The 6,000-nt window shown below is 54.2% G+C and overlaps 1 protein-coding gene across 9 annotated transcripts in view; it reads right to left on the bottom strand.

Moving 5' to 3' along the window:
• Positions 1-6,000, bottom strand: part of dachd (dachshund d) — a 114,340-nt gene that overhangs the window by 9,018 nt on the left and 99,322 nt on the right. The window lies entirely within an intron of this gene.

The raw sequence follows: 6,000 nt of genomic DNA, 5'->3' as shown, positions 1-6,000 counted from the left end.
AGCAACAGAGGGAACGGTGTCTCTGTAGCACCCGTTGAAGCTGAGAACAGGAAGGAGAATCACGTCGTGCCGCTCCTCACACACTCCTCACACACTCCTCACACACTCCTCACACACTCCTCACACACTCCTGTCAGACACCGGGAAGCCGCCGCCGCCGACCATTTCTTCGTCACAATTACTCCCCATCCACGTGCAATTATATCAAACGCACCGGACTATGTCTTCACTAATTGTCCATTTCTTTCTGACCCCAATTTAAATTTAAGTTGCTTTAAATTTAAGTTTCCTTTCGTCCTTTTGTTGATTCATTACACAAATATTCGGTAGCGGATCATTATCAACGACGGCTCTTCGGTGGAGCGTCGGCGTTATATCGGCTCTGATTACCACGGCGAGCCGCCGGAGGAGAGGCGGGACTCGGGATGCAAAGAGAAGGGGCAGCAGTGTGCACACGTCACTCCAGCAGGACAAGAGGCACACACATTCATCTTGCTGACTGGAGGGGGGGGGGGGGAGTATCTGTAGTCCTGGTGTCCACGTTAAGCATACTGCCAGAGACCAGAGACCTGAGACCACCAGAGACTATAGACCAGAGACCAGAGACTATAGACCAGAGACCAGAGACCACCAGAGACCAGAGACTATAGACCAGAGACCAGAGACCAGAGACCAGAGACCAGAGACTATAGACCAGAGACCAGAGACCAGAGACTAGAGACCAGAGACCAGAGACCAGAGACTAGAGACCAGAGACCAGAGACCAGAGACCTGAGACTAGAGACCAGAGACCAGAGACTATAGACCAGAGACCAGAGACCAGAGACCAGAGACCGAGACCAGAGACCAGGACCAGAGACTAGGACCAGAGACCAGAGACCAGAGACCAGAGACCAGAGACCAGAGACCAGAGACTAGAGACCAGGACCAGAGACCAGGACCAGAGACCAGAGACTAGAGACCAGAGACCAGAGACCAGAGACCAGAGACCAGAGACTAGAGACCAGAGACCAGAGACCAGAGACCAGAGACTAGAACCAGAGACCAGAGACCAGAGACCAGAGACCAGGACCAGAGACCAGAGACTGAGACCAGAGACCAGAGACCAGAGACCACCAGAGACCAGAGACTATAGACCAGAGACCAGAGACCTGAGACCACCAGAGACCAGAGACCAGAGACTAGAGACCAGAGACCAGAGACCAGAGACCAGAGACCAGAGACTAGAGACCAGAGACCAGAGACTAGAGACCAGAGACCAGAGACCAGAGACCACCAGAGACCAGAGACCAGAGACTAGAGACCAGAGACCAGGTGAGACAGAGACCAGAGACCAGAGACTAGAGACCAGAGACCAGGTGAGACAGAGACCAGAGACTAGAGACCAGAGACTAGAGACCAGAGACTAGAGACCAGGACTGAGGACCAGAGACCAGAGACTAGAGACCAGAGACCAGAGACCAGAGACTAGAGACCAGGACCAGAGACTAGAGACTAGAGACCAGGACCTAGAGACCAGAGACTAGAGACCAGAGACCAGAGACTAGGGACCAGAGACCAGAGACCAGAGACCAGAGACTAGAGGACCAGAGACCAGAGACCAGGACCAGGACTAGAGACCAGAGACCAGGACTAGAGACCAGGACCAGGAGACCAGAGACCAGAGAATAGAGACCAGAGACCAGAGACTAGAGACCAGAGACTAGAGACCAGAGACTAGGACCAGAGACCAGAGACTAGAGACCTGAGAGAGACCAGAGACTAGAGACCAGAGACCAGAGACTAGAGACCAGAGACTAGAGACCAGAGACTAGAGACCAGAGACCAGGACCAGGACTAGAGACCAGAGACCAGGACCAGAGACCAGAGACCAGAGACCAGAGACCAGAGACTAGAGACCAGAGACCAGGACTGGAGACAGGACCAGGACCAGGACTAGAGACCAGGACCAGGACCAGGACCAGAGACCACGGACTAGAGACCAGAGACCAGAGACCACAGACCAGGAGACCAGAGACCAGAGACTAGAGACCAGGACCAGGACCAGGACCAGAGACCAGAGACCAGAGACCAGAGACTAGAGACCAGAGACCAGAGACTAGAGACCAGAGACTAGAGACCAGAGACCAGAGACTAGAGACCAGAGACCAGAGACCAGAGACTGAGAGACCAGGACCAGAGACCAGAGACCAGAGACTAGAGACCAGAGACCAGAGACTAGAGACCAGAGACCAGAGACCAGAGACTAGAGACCAGAGACCAGAGACCAGAGACTAGAGACCAGAGACCAGAGACCAGGTGAGACAGAGACTAGAGACCAGAGGACCAGAGACTAGAGACCAGAGACCAGAGGTCTGAGACCAGGACCAGAGACCAGGACTAGACCAGGACTAGACCAGGACTAGGACCAGAGACCAGAGACCAGAGACCAGGACCAGAGACCAGAGACCAGAGACCAGGACTATAGACCAGAGACCAGAGACCAGAGACCAGAGACCAGAGACCAGAGACCAGAGACCAGAGACTAGAGACCAGGACCAGACCAGACCAGAGACCAGAGACCAGAGACTAGAGACCAGAGACCAGAGACCACGGACTAGAGACCAGAGACTAGCCCAAGGACCAGAGACTAGACCATGGACCAGAGACCACAGACCAGAGACCAGAGACCAGAGACTAGAGACCAGAGACCAGAGACCAGAGACTAGAGACCAGAGACCAGAGACCAGAGACCAGAGACCAGAGACCAGAGACCAGAGACTAGAGACCAGAGACTAGAGACCAGAGACCAGAGACCAGAGACCAGAGACCAGAGACTAGAGACCAGAGACCAGAGACTAGAGACCAGGACCAGAGACCAGAGACCAGAGACCAGAGACCAGGACCAGGACTAGGACCAGAGACCAGGACCAGAGACCAGAGACCAGAGACTAGGACCAGGACCAGAGACCAGAGACAGAGACTAGAGACCAGAGACCAGAGACTAGAGACCAGAGACCAGGACCTGAGACCAGAGACCAGGACCTGAGACCAGAGACCAGGACCTGAGACCAGGACCAGAGACCAGAGACCAGAGACCAGAGAATAGAGACCAGAGACCAGAGACCTGAGACCAGGACCAGAGACCAGGACCAGAGACCAGGACCTGAGACCAGAGACCAGGACCAGAGACCAGGACCAGAGACCAGGACCTGAGACCTGAGACCAGGACCTGAGACCAGAGACCAGGACCTGAGACCAGGACCAGAGACCAGAGACCAGAGACCAGAGACCAGAGACCAGAGACTAGAGACCAGGACTAGAGACCAGGACCAGGACTAGAGACCAGAGACCAGAGACCAGAGACCAGAGACCAGGACTATGGACCAGAGACCAGAGACCAGAGACCAGGACTAGGACCAGAGACCAGGACTAGACCAGAGACCAGAGACCAGGACTAGAGACCAGGACCAGAGACTGAGACCAGGACCAGGACCAGAGACTACAGACCAAAGGCCAGAGACCAGAGACCAGAGACCAGGACTAGAGACCAGAGACCAGAGACCAGAGACCAGAGACTAGAGACCAGAGACCAGGACCAGGACTAGGACCAGGACCAGAGACCAGGACCAGACCAGAGACCAGGAGACCAGAGACCAGAGACCAGAGACCAGAGACCAGGACTGAGACCAGAGACCAGGACTAGGACCAGAGACTAGAGACCAGAGACTAGAGACCAGGACTAGAGACCAGAGACCAGAGAGAGACCAGAGACCAGAGACCAGAGACTAGAGACCAGAGACCAGAGACTAGAGACCAGAGACTAGAGACCAGAGACCAGAGACCAGGACCAGAGACCAGAGACCAGAGACCAGAGACTAGAGACCAGAGACCAGAGACCAGAGACCAGAGGACCAGAGACCAGAGACCAGAGACCAGAGACCAGGAGACCAGAGACCAGAGACCAGAGACTGAGACCAGAGACTAGAGACTAGAGACCAGAGACTAGAGACCAGGACCAGAGACTAGAGACCAGAGACCAGAGACCAGAGACCAGAGACCAGAGACCAGAGACCAGAGACTAGAGACCAGAGACCAGAGACCAGAGACCAGAGACCAGAGACCAGAGACCAGAGACTAGAGACCAGGACTAGAGACTAGAGACCAGAGACTGGAGACTAGAGACCAGAGACCAAAGACCAGACACTAGAGACCAGAGACCAGAGACCAGAGACCAGAGACCAGAGACCAGAGACCAGAGACTAGAGACCAGAGACTAGAGACCAGAGACCAGAGACCAGAGACTATAGACCAGAGACTATAGACCAGAGACTAGAGACCAGAGACCAGAGACCAGAGACTAGAGACCAGAGACCAGAGACCAGAGACTAGAGACCAGAGACCAGAGAGAGACCAGAGACCAGAGACTAGAGACCAGAGACCAGAGACCAGAGACCAGAGACCAGAGACCAGAGACCAGAGACCAGAGACTAGAGACCAGAGACCAGAGACTAGAGACCAGGACCAGAGACCAGAGACCAGAGACCAGAGACCAGAGACCAGAGACCAGGACCAGACTAGAGACCAGAGACCAGGACCAGAGACTATAGACCAGAGACCAGAGACAGACCAGGACTTGAGACGAGAGACCAGAGACTAGAGACCAGGACCAGAGACTAGAGACCAGAGACTAGAGACCAGAGACCAGAGACCAGAGACCAGAGACTAGAGACCAGAGACTAGAGACCAGAGACTAGACCACGGACTAGAGACCAGAGACCAGAGACCAGAGACCAGAGACTAGAGACCAGAGACCAGAGACCAGAGACTAGAGACCAGAGACCAGAGACCAGAGACCAGAGACTAGAGACCAGAGACCAGAGACCCAGAGACCAGAGACCAGAGACCAGAGACCAGAGACCAGAGACTAGAGACCAGAGACCAGACCACGGACTAGAGACCAGAGACCAGAAACTAGGACCAGAGACCAGAGACCAGGACCAGAAACTAAAGACCAGAGACTAGAGACTAGAGACAAGGACCAGAGACCAGAGACCAGGACCAGAGACCAGAGACTAGAGACCAGAGACTAGAGACCAGAGACCAGAGACCAGAGACCAGAGACCAGAGACTAGAGACCAGAGACCAGGAGACCAGAGACCAGAGACCAGAGACTAGACCAGAGACCAGAGACCAGTGACCAGAGACCAGAGACCAGGACCAGAGACCAGAGACCTGAGACCAGACCAGAGACCAGAGACCAGAGACCAGAGACCAGAGACCAGAGACCAGAGACTAGAGACCAGAGACCAGAGACCAGAGACCAGAGACTATAGACCAGAGACCAGAGACTATAGACCAGAGACTAGAGACCAGAGACCAGAGACCAGAGACCAGAGACCAGAGACCAGAGACTATAGACCTGAGACCAGAGACTATAGACCAGAGACCAGAGACCTGAGACCAGAGACTATAGACCAGAGACCAGAGACCAGAGACTATAGACCTGAGACCAGAGACTATAGACCTGAGACCAGAGACTATAGACCTGAGACCAGAGACTATAGACCTGAGACCAGAGACTATAGACCTGAGACCAGAGACTATAGACCAGAGACCAGAGACTATAGACCAGAGACCAGAGACCAGAGACCAGAGACTATAGACCTGAGACCAGAGACTATAGACCTGAGACCAGAGACCAGAGACCAGAGACTAGAGACCAGAGACCAGAGACTATAGACCTGAGACCAGAGACTAGAGACCATAGACCAGAGACTATAGACCTGAGACCAGAGACTAGAGACCAGAGACCAGAGACTATAGACCAGAGACTAGAGACCAGAGACCAGAGACTAGAGACCAGAGACCAGAGACTAGAGACCAGAGACCAGAGACTATAGACCTGAGACCAGAGACTATAGACCTGAGACCAGAGACCACCAGAGACTTGAGACCAGAGACTAGAGACCAGAGACTTGAGACCAGAGACTTGAGACCAGAGACTAGAGACCAGAGACC

The sequence above is a fragment of the Pseudoliparis swirei genome, chromosome 2, assembly GCF_029220125.1.
Source record: "Pseudoliparis swirei isolate HS2019 ecotype Mariana Trench chromosome 2, NWPU_hadal_v1, whole genome shotgun sequence".
Taxonomy (NCBI): Eukaryota; Metazoa; Chordata; class Actinopteri; order Perciformes; family Liparidae; genus Pseudoliparis; species Pseudoliparis swirei.
This window is presented reverse-complemented; position numbering and strand designations above follow the sequence as displayed.